General features: G+C 47.1%; 1 pseudogene; it reads right to left on the reverse strand.

Moving 5' to 3' along the window:
- Positions 1–249: 249 nt before the first annotated feature.
- Positions 250–9845, reverse strand: LOC112079206 (lysine-specific demethylase 6A-like; annotated as a pseudogene).
- Positions 9846–15419: the final 5574 nt, after the last annotated feature.

Below are 15419 nucleotides of genomic sequence, written 5' to 3' on the forward strand. Positions count from 1 at the left end.
GGAGAGAGATCAGGACGGTCCCGACAAGAGGCTTCAACACCACTAACCTCTTACACCTACGCAAGTAAATCATGTGGAAACAGGTACGGAAGAGGGGTCTACGGAAATGAGACCCCAAATACGTTTCTCTAAATGAAATTTACACGGAAAATGTGCTATAGTCGTGTATATGTATTGTTATTGGGATAATGTTATTGTTTTATCTGGGATTGAGGGATATGACATTTTGGCAATATCGCCCAGCCCTAATACACGCAATACCATAAAACAATGTTACCAAATGACAGGGATTAACAGTACATTGACTACTGGTGATGGCATATCACTGCAGAGAATGCCAAGAGTGTGCACAGCTGTCATTAAGGCAAAGGGTGGTTACTTAGAAGAATCTCAAATATATTTTGATTTGTTAAACACTTTTTTTGGTTACTACATGATTCCATATGTGTTATTTCATAGTTTTGATGTCTTCACTATTATTCTACAATGTTGAAAACTGTAACATTAAAAACCCTTGAATGAGTAGATGTTGCCAAACTTTTGACTGGTACTGTATGTAATGGGGAATTGCTAAAAAAAAGAAGAAAAATATTCACACAATGAATGCGTAAGATTTGGCGGGAAACAGCCGAGTCATTCTGGAGAGCGACTCACCTCTATCTTCGCCACACACCCCTCCCCTTCTTCTTGTCTAAACATTTTAAATTATACTCAATACACATTATCTTCATATTTGAGATGTTTTTCTACTGACAGCCACAACTGAGGCTCATTGCCACGCGCGTTGCCCACATTACAGGCTCCCGAATAGGCATAGGCCTAGAAGCTTATGATTTGAAACAATCAGATATTTTTGTCAAAATAWGCTAATGATCCTCGGTCCCTCTGTGGCTAAGTCATGCTTTCTGGTGAAGCATTTTGAATGATTACAGACAGGTGTCATTATTACATGTATTTCCATTTACTTCCCTATTGGACCCACCACTATGCCATCTATCTATTGGTTTTCAGATCAACTTTCTTTAGTTGTCCAGAAGCCAAGGCACCATCCTAGTCATATTAACAACCCATCCTAGTTGTTGCCTCTAGATTCCCCCTCTTTCTAAGTTTCTAACAGAGATTTTCATCRGTCACATATGGAACTGCAACCARGTGACCTGTTTAGAATGGTGTTTCCCAACAAATTCCATTTTGGCAAATGTTTGAAAATTATGTTTTATTGTCTGCTTCATTACAGGAGTTGCATGTTCTGTTAAGCTGCATTACCATAATCTACATGTGATTTCTGTCATTCTGAGCACCGTGGGTGGATGCCTTAATGGACTACGCACCCAATGCATACTGATCCGGTAAATTTAAATCTTTCCATTCACGTTCTCCAGCGCCACATTTTCCTAACGGAAACCCTGTGTTTGTGTGTGTGTGTGTGTGTGTGTGTGTGTGTGCGTGCATCTCCCTCTACTAACCCGTAGTGACTCCTGGAAGGAGGCAGCCTGGTACTGGGCGTATTTGGCGATGGTGGTGTGAGCTCGGCCGCTCTCGCAGCGCCACATCTTCTTGGTGCCACTCAGGTCCCAGTTCTCGTCAGCGGGCTGAGACAGCTGGGTACGACACTCAACCAGATGGTCTGGGTTAGCCTCCACTAGGGTCTTAGTAGAGAATCAGACCCAGGTCTGAGAGAGGGGAAAAGAGGTAGGAGATGGTTATTAAAAGAGAGCGAGAGAAAGAGTGAAGGGGTGGAAGCGGGCACTCACTCAAATAATGGACATGGAAACCAGCTAATGCTCAAGCTGCATTGGGGCTTGCATAAGTGCAACATCAAGTTAATGGTCGGCACCAAGGACTCCTTCATGGGGCATTTCTCAATTGAATTGGTTCAACTCCTGCGTCCTCTCTCGCCTCCTTTCAAAAAAGGTCAAAGGTAATTGAGGAGAGGCGGCAAAGAGAGGGAGGATTTTAAAGCTCTTTGAAGGAATCAGGTAGGATACTCATAACCATTTATTTTTATTTAACTAGGCAAGTCAGTTAAGAATAAATTCTTATTTACAATGACAGCCTACCCCAGCCAAACCCTAACCCGCTGGGCCCTACGGGACTCCCAATCACGGCCGGTCATGGTCAGCCTGGAATCGAACCAGGGTCTGTAGTGACGCCTCTAGCACTGAGATGCAGTGCCTTAGACCGCTGCGCCACTCGGGAGCAGCAGTTGATGAAAGATGGCTATTGAGGAGGTGAGGACTCATCTGTTCACCTACTAACATCTCCTCCACCACTTATTGGTTTCAAGGTCACTGAGGAGAGAGGGTGGTGGAAGGACTTTTGCCCAAATGAGAAAAGGCAAAACCGGGTATTGTAATGACAGTCCTAACCAGCAGGTGGCAGTAGAAATGGTAGACTCACCCAGTTTGAGCGCCCCGGCCAGCCCTCTGATGACGGTGACAGGGTTGGAGGGTTGTGCAGAACTGGTGCAGCGGAGGGAAGAAGGCATCCCTCTTATTCTCCAGCTGTGGCAAAACACACAATAACATTTATTTTTATTTTTAAAAAGGACATTCAATATTATTTCATTTGAAAATATATATCTCACGTCTTCAAAACACCACCTTTGAATGTTGAGTGTATATACATTTGTAAGATTCTCATCAAAATCACAACATTGACTAAAACATTCCCCTTTCATTATTATACTATGACGAGAAGTCTTTCTTCCATACTCACATAGATGCTTGGTGTGGGGGGTTGAGTTTGTCCTTGGGCAGGACTGGGGAGGGAGGAGGGGGCAGGCGAGGAGGGGGACACTTATCCAGCAGTTATACTGCTGCTAGACAAACCGTTCTTCCCCAGGTTTCTGAAAGAGAGAAAAACAGGGAAAGGAGAGACGGACAAAGAGAGAAAAGGTACAAACAAAATTAGCCTCTTGGTTTTACAGTATAAATCTCTGCTCTGACAGTTCCCTCCACCAACAAATGCAATACTACATCTTCCCAATAGAGGGAGACAATCAAAAAGTTCCTACAGCCCAAGAAGAAATGGTACTGGTCCCCCAGTCTAACCTGCAGGCCTTGAGCACGTCAGTGGAGGAGGGGTAGATGGACACGGAGGAAGAGGATGATGGGGGTGTGCGGGCATGGGTGGCGTGGGTCTGCGACACGTGGCAGGGGGTCCGCCTTCAACGGGCTCTGGGAGTCCTCGGAGATGCCCCCTTGCCGTTGCCATTGACGACGGTGGCGGGCGGCTGATGATAATGCTGCGGTGGTGGTGGAGGGGCTGTTGAGGCTGTGCGGGCCCGTCGACTGGCCGGGCTCGGTGGATTTGGGCGAGGGAGTTGCGTGGACATTGCAGAGATGGGGGAGGAAGCGGCCGAGGAGACGGCCGGGTGGATGTTGTTGATCTTCTTGTGGGGGGCGGAGGTGGGTGGGTCGCCCCCTTAGGATTGTCTGAGCTGTGGTGAGGGACCGGTTGCTCGTCCCGCCGTCTCCCGCCGCCGACTGTACGTGATTGGATAAGCTTTCCCGCCGCGGCAGTGCTATTGGCCCGTCGTCGTCTCCCAGGCCCTTTGTTGCCGTGGCTGCGGGGCCGTTGCCGAGGGCGTGCTCTCTTGGTAGCAGGGGTGCCAGATGCTCCACCTGAGGTAGCAGAGTGAGGGGGAGAAGGGGGGACGGGAGGTGGTTGAGAGCCTGTTGCCGCGGCGACGGGGCGGCGGAATGTCCAACCTGATTGTGGGGCGTCTGTGGGTGCGAGAGGGGGTGGTTGACCCCCCAGAGGAGGAGAGAGACCCATCCCCATTAGGACCGCCCAATGTGGAGCGGAACCCTTCTGAAGCCCCTGTAGGGAGAGGGAGCAGGGAGGGAACCCCACTGTTAGATCAGAATAAGGACTATAGCTAAAGAACACATAGTAGGTCTAGTTCTCTCCTCACTAAGGAACATCTGAGATAACTAAGCAAGAACTAGCACAGAAAATAACAGCAGTTCACTCAGAGCCTATATGAGCTTCACATAGACCTGAATAGAGTGAACAGGTCCTACCTGAGTGGAGTTTAGGTGCAGGGCCGGCGCGCTGTGTCCTGTGATTGGGTGCTTGTGCAGGTGTGAGGTAGTAGTGGGCCGGGCTGCAGGTAAGGCACGTCTCCGTTGGGTCCTGTGGCCGCCACCGGGTCATCATCATTATTATTATTGCCCACAGAAAGAGTGTCAGATGTCCGTGTGGTGTCCCGCCTGCCAAGGCCCGTTGGCCAATGGTCGAGGGGAGCAGGGGGGCCGCAACGAGCCCTGAGGGGCCAGGTGGGGCCGGGAGGGGGGCAGGCTAGAGTGAGGAGGGGAAGAGAGTTGGTAGCTGAGGGCCGTTGGAGAGGGAGGGACGCAGCTGCCCAGATGCATTCGTCTCATCTGTAGAACACAACATAATCACAACATCAGGGTTTAGTCTAATTAACAACAGCACTTTCAGTGATTAACATGAATTAGTCAGTATATTACTCTACATTAGAATAATTAGAAGAGACATACCAGTATACTGCTTGCAGGCCATCAGGTAAACATCTGGGGTAATAAGCGTGTGTGTATGTGTGTACCTGCTGCTGGTGCTGCTGCATTAGGTTGAGTTGTGCCTCCAGCTGCTCCAGCATCTGCAGCTGCAGGGGCTTCAGACTGGCCCGGTTACTCCTCAACTGGTCCAGGAGCTGGGAGCACCGAGGATGTACAGATTAGTGTGTGTAGAGACGGAATCAGCAGGGGGACCCAGGTGTGAGTGGCRGGGCGTGTKAAGTGTGTTTACCTGCAGTTTCTGTGGTGACAGGTACCAGTTGGGGACTGCCTGCTGTGCCGAGTTACTAGCCCAGGAATCTGGCTGGCTCTGCAAAAGGAGTGTTTCAGAGTTAGGAGTGAGAGATTCCTCATCTTCAGCCAACCTAAAAYATTTAAATGGATGCGAGTGGTATTGTAACATACTGCTCACACGATTTCCTATGCTACCTGATAGACAATCATGTCTGTTCTACAAAAACACATCAGACCTCCATCTGAATATAGTGTAATGTACCTTGGCTGGGCTGGAGGCCCTCCTCCTCTTGGCAGGGCTGGACTGGTCCTCCCCCTGGCCCATAGGGCCCACGTGTGGGGGCAGAGCCTGGCTCGATCCCCCTCCCTCCGAGCTGTGCTGGGGCTTACACGCCTACAGAGAGGGAGGGAAGGGGAGGAGAAGGAGGAGGGAGAGTGAAGGGGTTGCAAGAGGGCAGTGAAGGGTGTTGAAAACATGATAGAAGGTAAAGTAGTGAGGGAAAGTGCACAGAAAGACAGGGAAATACAGGAGGGATGCAGGAGAAGAGAGAAAGGGACAGGAAGGGGTAGATCTCAGGCAGAGATAGAGGGATAAAAGGAGAGAGCAATAGAGGAAGAGAAGAGCGTCGCAGGGAAAATTAAAGGGCAGGTAGCAAGGAGCAGAACGCAACGTGAAGGATGGAGAGGAAGTGACAGAAAAGGGATAGGCAGTTAGAGAGGGAGAACAAAAGCAGGAGGGTGATGTCGGGACTTCAAAACACATACATATTTCTTCCCTGCATTTTTATTTTTTACAAACAATCTGCAATGATACCCTGAAGACGACCGGTAGAGTGGAATTTCTCATCACAAACTGTCAGCCCTTCCACGTTGACGGAGTGTCATCGCCAACAAGGACGCTTGGCCATACAAAGGCTTTGCCTGCTCATACCACAACGCCAAGCCCTTGGCAGATGCAGCTTTTAAAACAAAATAATCAAAATGTTCAAAAAGGCAACTCCAGGTGTGAATTGTCATCCTCCATTCTACATGAAAATGGATTTGTGGAAAACATGGGTTGTGGTCATAATCAGAACACCTGAAACCATGTCAACCTGTTTTCTTATGAATACAAGTGATAACAACCCTCTCCCATCTCCTCCCAAAAACAAACATCTGAAGACGGCTTCAGTTTGTATAGTCTGATGCTGAGAATTACATTGTACTCAACGAACACACACACACACACACACACTAGAACTAATGTTGTCTATAATGAAAGTGAATGAATGGTACTGCAACACTAGGGGGCGCCGCTAGGTTTCAGAGGCAGCAAGGCACCTGATGACCTCAGGATGAATGAGAGGAAGAATGTCAACCTGGAACTATTCTACTGAGGCACAACCTCACCAATCACAGCGACAATCAACTGACGTCTGCTAATCGTCTCAGTGGAGAATAACAAATTTTTTTTTAATCTGGTAAAAATACATTGTATTTTTTTTTTATATGTATTTTATATTGTGTAAATACTCTGGATGTCACAATTAAATATTATTTTTGAATGGAGAAATTAAATGAAACCAATTTAATTTAACCAAATTGGTTCTTTGAGCTGTGAAGCCATGATAACAGATACTGGTAGACAGTGGGTAGTGAGGTTGGCCTGTGGTGTGTCAGGGAGATTGAGGAAGGGAGGAGGGGATTGGGATGGGCAACACTTCCCTTGATCCTGTCAGTCATAACAAAAGCCCTAAGCAGTCATAACAAGAAATTGTGGCAAATCACGTCATAACATTTGCATGTCATGTCTCAAGCCACTGTATGACTAGTTTGCAACCATGACTAGATCGCTGCCTTAACAAGCTACACCTAAAAATCCCACCAGGTACAGCTATATGAATGACTTTTACCAGGGGTTTTCCCAGTCACTAACTTTTCCAGATTGTGAGCATAACTTGGTTAAATTGGTTCTTATGACTGCTCTAGGGCATCGGTTACTCCACAGGAAGACTCATGGAGAAGCTCCAGGTGATGTGTTGCCCGTTGGCGGTGGGGTGGTGTGTGTGAGGGTTGTGTGTGGTGGGGGGAGTGGTCTATCTGGTCTCACCTGCGGTGGCAGTGTTCAGGCCTCCCTGCCTGGAGGTTAGCTCTGCTGGGATTGGTAGACTCCAGGCCTCATCAATAAGAGGAAGCATTTTACTTTTACTCTGTAGACTAGTGACCTGGGGGTTACTCAACTGAGCCTATGGAAATGAAAACGTGTGAAAACAACATTTTAATGACTTAAAATGATCTTGCGATCAAAATATTATTGTCTTGTTACGGTCGCTCTCATGTAGCCAGTTMGCTACTAGCTTGGCATATCAGCGGCCCCATCTGTTAGTGAGGATTGAATATGTTTGCCCGTTATGGTCTTTAGTAGAGTGGTCAACCAAACAGGGAAGTCATGTTGGGGGTCATATGTGCACTTTGAATGAATTTACACAACACAATCATTAAAACAAACCATCACGTTGTCTTAATGCCAGGGAATTATGCTCAAATTACTGGTGACTGGAGAATGTTCCCTCATTCATACATACAGATGAATGTGGGGTAATGTTTTTACATCAAAATGGACAAGACACATGGGGTATGGAACTGGAGGAGCCAGGTTCCACTGTGAACACACACAGATTTGCCTTCTGGTATTCAGAAAATGGTTTCCACAATCTGTAGTTCAGAATAGTCAAGTTTGAGTAGCCCAGSAGCTCGGATCATAGGTCTCTCCAGCAGTGAGATTCAAAGTGGTTMTTCAGACCTCTCCCACCCAGTCCAAAATCAACTCTTAGCCCCTGAACACCCATTTTAGTTCTGAAAGGATGGGAGCAAACATGGTGATAACCTAGTCAACAAAGAGGGCTAGATTAAACCATTTCCACTTTGCTGACACCTGTCCAAATTCTTTCAGATCTCCAACAGGTGARARAAAAARAAGCACCCAACCAGTGGTCAGTGAACTCAGGAGTATCCCCTCCCCTAACCATCTAAGCGGTAGGGAGCTAGAGGTTGATTTGGGACTGAACACCTCCCTCCCGAGTCTCTCCCCCTCTCCTCACCTGCAGGCATTTGATGCGTTGTGTGAGCGCGGTGGCGTTGGAGCAGGCCTTGCTGCGCATGGCGTTGATGTAGCACTTGATGGCGTCATGCGGCTGGCTGCAGGACTCGTAGAGCGTGCCCAGGTCCATCCAGGCGGCCGCGTGGCCGTGGTCCAGCTGCACGCATGCTTCGCACTGCACAGATGTAGCTGCAGAGCATCATAAGCCAAGTCACTACCTTAGCAGCGCTCGGGCTGATGTCTGATTGATCTGGTTACATAGTACGAACCATAATGAGAGAGGAAAGCGCAAAACTCATTTGCAGTGCAGAGGGTTGACGCCGTCTCCCAGTTAATCAGGGCTGGCGAAATGAGACTGGGAATAGGAACTGAGAAGAAGAGATATCCCTGAAACTGGATAACTATCATCTCACTGCTTTTAAGCTACCTAGAATGTACAGAGACGATAATAGATTAGGTGAGCTAAGGCAAGAGGGTCGGTGAGAACAGTAGTACCTCCTACTACTAATGAAATAATGCGCCAAAGACAGAGTAGCCTTAGAGAGGTCCATTGAGCATTTAGACTAGTGGTCTTGGGTTATTATTATTAATATATTATTTGAAAGACTGAGTCTTGAGTGGCAAAACACAGTCCATTGTGTACTTGGCGTGTCGTACAAGAGCTTAAATGAGTAGAAGTGGAGTGAACGCGGGTTACTAGATCCACATATGCAAGCTGAGCAACCATGGAGAAGAGATATGGGATGCGATGGAGTAGGATGTAGTTGATATAGAAAGAGTGTATTATGACTTATTACGCTAACAGACTGTAATAGAAGGCTCGTGAGAGCGCAGAAGTCACGATGCGGTCTCTTATATTATTTGTCAGTCTACTTACCATATCATTCGATACACAAGTGCTGCACTGGCTTGCTGATCACTGTCTAATGGATCGCCTGTATCAGGACGATCACATCACTGTACGCTTACGCCTAGATTTACTGGAGATATAGTCATCCTGCTCACAGTTGAAGTTCTTTTCACTGCTAAGTGTATGGTACTGGACAGTATTGAGGGTCGTCCTCTCTATGATTTCTCTAGACATGTGTAACATGGTGTTTGAGCTAGTGTGTAGAACTGAGCTTTGCTTTATCTTGGCCAGGTGCTGAATCTTGTAAGGAATGTAGGACTCGGGTCTCTCCAAGATTGGTCTCCATTGCACGCGTGGTGCATTGGCCACAGCCATAATAGTAAAGTAAGGCGACGGAGGAACAACAAGATAAAATAAATAGGTTCAAACCTTACCAGCTTGACACTAGCCATACATGACTGATCAATCCCATCAATTCCGATTGCAGTGCACAGGACCCTCAGTCAGTAACGGTATCATGTTAGGCATCAGCTGTGTAGACTATACCTGTAATTCAATCAGTCCATGAGACGTATGACCCTGAGCACAGGTACGTGTAGGCCTGTAGGAACCTTGTGGCTTGCATGACATGGATTTCTAACCGTACTGCAGAAGGCTCTCGTACGCCTCCTTGGCAGCCCGGTATCTCTCTTCTGCAGAAAACGGGAGAACGAGAGCTACAGGTGACAGTATCGTATGAACAAGGGGACGAGAAGAGTGCGCTGAGTGCATGTAATATAAACATCATTAGAGATTAGAACAAGCCTACCAGTGACGTGGGTCTCTACAGAGGGGTCCCATACTGTATTTCATAAAGATCCAATTTTAGAGACTGTAGTGTCCTCACGAAGTCTAGCAGGCATCTACAGGACATTTATCGAGAGGCTCCACCTCGTGTATTTAACAAATCTAGTCTGAGAGATGATCCGAACATGACATGTCACTCGCGTGCAGCTAGATCAGGACTGTTCCTGATCTGTATTAAACATCAAGAGCATGACACTAGCATATGCACAGCACCTGCACATCTGAATCGCAAACAGCATGTCTCACTGGATCGACTCTCATGTGGTGTGCTAACTGCAGTATCGCCTAACATGGTTCCGTTAATTAAGAGTCCTGACTAGTATCTGTCTCAATACGCCAAGCAGTCAAGTGAAAGAGCCATAACTATCCATCATTAACTAATGAGAGTATGACCTACAGTAACGGTATCTGACCAGGACGTCCACTGTATTAACAATATAGATGACCTACTAGTACAGTATCTCATGCAGGACAGAGGTATCCGAGACTCTATTACCATGTACACAGTGCATAACACCGACGAATGCGAGAACTGGCGACTGACAGGATCTAGGTGACCATCACTCACATAAAACATTCACTATGAGATGATGCAGCCGTACATCATATGGATTCACAGCACATCGACAGGATCTCGATCCTGTATACGATCCATATCCTAGCTAGCTATGAACGCTAGCTAGCAAAGTATATCAGTTGTATACGGATTATAGATGACTTTAGTGTACATGTATTATATTCTTGAAAACACGAATCTGATTCAGTTAATGTACCCTACTCGAACAAGAGGAATAGTCATGGCAGGACTGGTCGCTCAGATACAAGTACAAACACGTATTACAATGCATAAGTGAGGAGTAGAACGCTGACAGATAGGCTTATACTGACTAGGTCACTCATCAAAACTGTGGGCTGTAATCATGGTAGAGATGACTGCAGGAAGAAGGCAAGGTACGAAGAATAAATCAATAGACAGGTATCGTGGTGCGCATACTCTGTATCGGGTAAAAATCTATCCTAAAAACATGACTCAGGCTACCCATACATCAAAAAGGATCTCGTCCAATACTATGGAATCGTATCTACACCAACATAAATACACTATGAAGAATAACGCATTAGCATGTATAGAGTCACACTGTGTTGAAGCACGTAGGAGTCTGCACTCAGGTATAAACCATATAAGATGGACCCTGTCTCACCGGTGACGAGTCAGGTTGATCTTATGTCGTGAATACGAGCAGTGTCCTCGGTGTGTTCCAATATCGATTGAGACGAGAGGGTGAATGAGCCTAACGCAGCACGTGACGAGTACTCTGACAGACAGAGGTGAGACTGTCCTTATCGATGTAGTCCCGTAAGTCGTTCGAAGTTAGAGATGCCTTTGAGCATAATGAAGACTGAAATGTCATGTGTAAGCTAGAGCGGATAAGTACAGGACAGGACGGAGTCAGTTGTGGAGGAGAAAGAGAGAGGGAGAGGCATGTGTGTCGTAGACTAGGAAGAGAGGACGCGTGATGTCAGATAGCAGGAATAGTAGCAGGAAGAACCGGATGTGGGTTCGCATTAACTGCAAGAGTAACGAAAGGTCCGGAATGTGAAGTAGAGAGAACGAGAGCGGAGGGTGTGTGTAGTCGTTAGACAGCAGAGAGAGAAGGCCACGGGGTATGAGAGAGAAAACAGATGACGGAGAGGGATAGGTGATGGTGCTATCAGAAGATACAAGGTGAACTGCGGGATGATGTAGAAGAAGATAGGGTCGCCAAGACGATGTCGTGTGTAACAGAGATAGTGAGCAAGGCGACCGGGATGTGAGACGCGGAAGGAGAGGAGATGGCAGAGCCACAAGGAATGTGCTGTTGTAACAGAGAGGCCGAAATGACGTGTAGATGTGGAAGGTAGAAAAGAGTACGGAGGAGGAGAGGCCAATGATCTATGTGCTTCTGCCTACTCGTATGCGTGCTGAATTGGACCAGAGCACTCCAAGCAGGAAGAGCGGAGGGATATCTAGGGACCGGATCTCCGTGAGAGTAAGGATCCGCAGATGAGCTTCTAAATCAGCAGCGCCGACTAATGAGTATCAGCTAGAGGGGCAGAGACAGAAGCTGAGAGTGAAATCAGACACGAGTACTGGATATTAATTCAGGTACAGTTCATGTAAGTTATGAGGTCAAACTAGCATGCGACTAACCCTAGAGGCCCCACGCCGAAACAACAGAAGGAGGGGACAGACAGGACTGTATAGTAGCAGATGAGTCCCAAACAGCCCTATCAGAGCCCCGGCCAACAGAAGGAGGGGATCAGACAGGACTGGTTAATTAGGAAGCAGATGAGTCCCAACTCATTCTCACTCTGATCAATAGATACACCGTTGTTCACAACAGAAGGAGGGGACCAGAGCGGAAACAAACCGGCTGCGCGCTCAGGACTGGTTAGCGTTAGGTAACCAGATATAATTTCGCATCCACAGCCACACTATGATCCCGGCCACAGCAAGGAGCGGGACTAACGAGACAGCAGCGGTTAAATAGTAAGCCAAGAAGAGAATCCTCAAACGAAGCCACTGACTGCAAGTCCGACGATCCAACAGAAGTGAGGGGATCAGACAGACTGGTTAGATGGTAGTTGCGGAGATCAGAGTTTCTGACGCAAACAAGCACTCTCATAAGAACACTGCCTATGGCACTCTATACAGATAGTTGAGGGGCATTAGACAAGTGATCGCTAGCGTAATGAGTTGTCCATGACAGTATTAGACTACGCTAAAATCTGATCCTGGGATCCCATATAAATGACGCCACTTGGAGAGCTAGATATACAGACACGCGAGGATACAGTAGGACGGACAGGTTTCTATCTTACTAGTGACAATGAAGCAGATTAGCACTATCCAAATCAGACAACGCTCTCAAAGCCCGGCTAACAGAACGGGAGGGGATAAAGACAGTGTACTGAGTAATGGCTTACCTGAATTGCACTTCCCAGACTATTTTCAGTCTTCTGCAACTTAATAGTAGTCCCCGCTGGCAATTCCAGTACAGGGGGACCACTTTTCACATGAATTGTATCTAAATAGTATGGCAGATGAGTCGGCAAACAGCACGCACATATCGAGTCCACAAGCGGAGCAACAGCAGTTGATGGCTGGTATCAAGACAGTCCACATGTTAGGTATAAGAAACATGAGAGAACTGGCAGTGAGATAGTGACCTAGACTTGTTACAGGATGAGTGCAGATAGAGCAGGCTGCAGGACTTGCACGCGCGATCTGTGTCAGAAGTAGGAAATTATTATATTTTGCGTATGAGCCCCGGCCACTAGAAGGACCGTGGGCAATCCGCAGACTAGGACTGGTAATACGGTGGCAGCAGATGAGTCAGCCACCGCAGAGCACGCTATGTAGCGCACATAACGTGAAATAACACAGATTATACTAGCGAGTATATTTAGAGGCTGAGCTTGCAATCACGCGCATGCGACGTGTCTTTAGCGGTAGATGTCGTACCCAAGTGCTTCACTCTTGGTGTCCTGTGGGCCGTCCTAACAGACAGGAGCAGTGGCACTAGAATCACTGGATGTATTGGTTCACATAGGTATGCCCCTATGATTTTGCACAGTCCACAGTCTCGTCGTTCGTCAATGAGTCAACAGCGCTCAGAAATTACAAATATAAGAGATTGGAATACAGTTAGCAGGACTGGGTGATATTCACTTAGGTAGGCCATGACACGATGTACCTAAATCACCACCTGCGGCAGTGCAGTGAGCCTAGGCGTGGATATCGAGATGAGAGGCTGGAACACAGGACGGAGATTAATCAGATAGGCGGAAGATGAGTCATGCAAAAGCAATGCCGAAGCTCCGAGGACGCTGACAAAGGCCGTAAAAACAGAATAGTGGCGATTGCGCGACCAAACTAGGACGAACAATGGCTAGATATTCTAGGTATGCCACTAGATGAGGTTTCTGCAAAGCTCCCTAGATGAGTCCCGGTTCCGTTACTTCAGAATGAGGGCATGAGCACGAGCTAAAAAGGAAGAGGATATATAAAAGAATGGATATGATCAAGAGATGATCTCTAACAAATAGATCTTCCATAAAACGCGGCCAACGCACAAGTGAGGATTATAGTAGCACATGATCTAGGAGGAGTCAGGACTTACGCAATCTTTGAAGATGATGCCTCTAATCAGCTACGGCGCATAGCACAATGAAACTCAACACGTGCACAACACTAGAAGTGCAAGGGAAAGTCGGACGAACTGAGATTCTGGTTAAGCTAAATAGGATGAGCGATGCATACCAACAGTTCGGTCTATGGCCCGGCCAACAAGGCAAGGGCTGTTTGCAAAAGACAGATTAGTGCACTAGCTGACGTTGCGTATAATACGGCTATACATGAGATGGTATGATAACGCCCAAGCAGCACTGACTCTTGAGCCAAGGCCAAATACAGAAGGAGGGAATGGCATGACACGAGCATGGTTTAATAGGACACACCGCGAATCGACAGGCATAAACACCTCCCCTAACAGCCCTCAGCGGCAAGCCACACAGATGTCAGGCTATGTGCTAGGACATTGCAGACGCAGGTTAATGAGTACATAGCTGAGTCTGCAACAGCCCACGCTAGGACACCAGGTTCCATCAGCACGAGAGGCAAGGATCAAGAGCGAGGACATGAGTTCCATTATAGAGTAGCCGACTGAAGATTCGGACATTCATAAACAGTGCCCTTATGAGCCCAATGGCATATACAGCCATAGTCTGAGGCTGTGCTGTGAGACGCAGGCTGGTTAATAGGTTAGACAGATGAAGTCCCGGACATACAGCAAGCCCCGATCGGTGAGCGAGCCGGACCACGAGAGGGATGGAACGGAGATAACAGGACCTGGTTAACACTAGCGCTGCAATGAGTCCTGAGAACATTCTTCCTCAGTATGTAGCTCGCCGGCTACAAAGAGGCGGAGACAGTTACAGATGAATGGCACCGTGAGGTATGAAGATCAGTAGCCTATCTCACTCGCAGGTGACAACATTACTCTATGGTATCATCTGTTGACTTGACGTCTCTTGGCGTCGCATGCAATACAAAGTTTTCACTGCAGGAGGTGAACATTGCAGATAACTACGCTTGGATTATAGACCGTGTGTAGGTTATCTGTTGTAGAAGTGAATGCAAGTGAAGCTCACAACCAGAGAGAGTGCACAGTCACAGAGTAGCCTAACATGCTTGTGACAAAAGCAAACACCGCCACTAACTAGGTGCATGTTACAACACGCCTGGGAAACAAGATAGAGAGTCATATTCTTTGTGAATAACTACGGAGTTAGCTCTCAACTATGAAGATATGACCCGACTGTACGTGCCCTCGGGTTGAATATGAGCTAGCTCTACGAACTGAATACACATACCCGCCCTGAAACAATGAATCCACAGTAACATATCTGCTGACATAGTCATATGTGATTTCATACTTACAGAGAGTAGAGGACGAATGCGTCATTATACGGCATACCCTTGATACAGAAGAGAGTAGCATGAGAAGTGGACACTTCGCCATCTGAGCTGTGCACTAGGAGCACGTAGAGGAATGGCCACTTACTTACAAAATTTGAAACACTTAGCAAGTAGCATGAAAGAGAAATAGGATACTAGCTATGCACACGACAATAGCAGATAACCTTGCTGTGCTTCAAAACAGCTATATACTTTATAAGCAGCCAGCTAGCATCATCTGCTCTTTTGACGCGTCGACCAGATCGGTTTGTGTTTGTGAAGCTAGCCACAATAAGGATTAGCACAATAGTGTAATTTGCAATTTGCCTTAAAAAATCGTACCATGCTGAGGAATGGCTCTATGAA

This window comes from Salvelinus sp. IW2-2015, unplaced genomic scaffold, assembly GCF_002910315.2.
Source record: "Salvelinus sp. IW2-2015 unplaced genomic scaffold, ASM291031v2 Un_scaffold7221, whole genome shotgun sequence".
Taxonomy (NCBI): Eukaryota; Metazoa; Chordata; class Actinopteri; order Salmoniformes; family Salmonidae; genus Salvelinus; species Salvelinus sp. IW2-2015.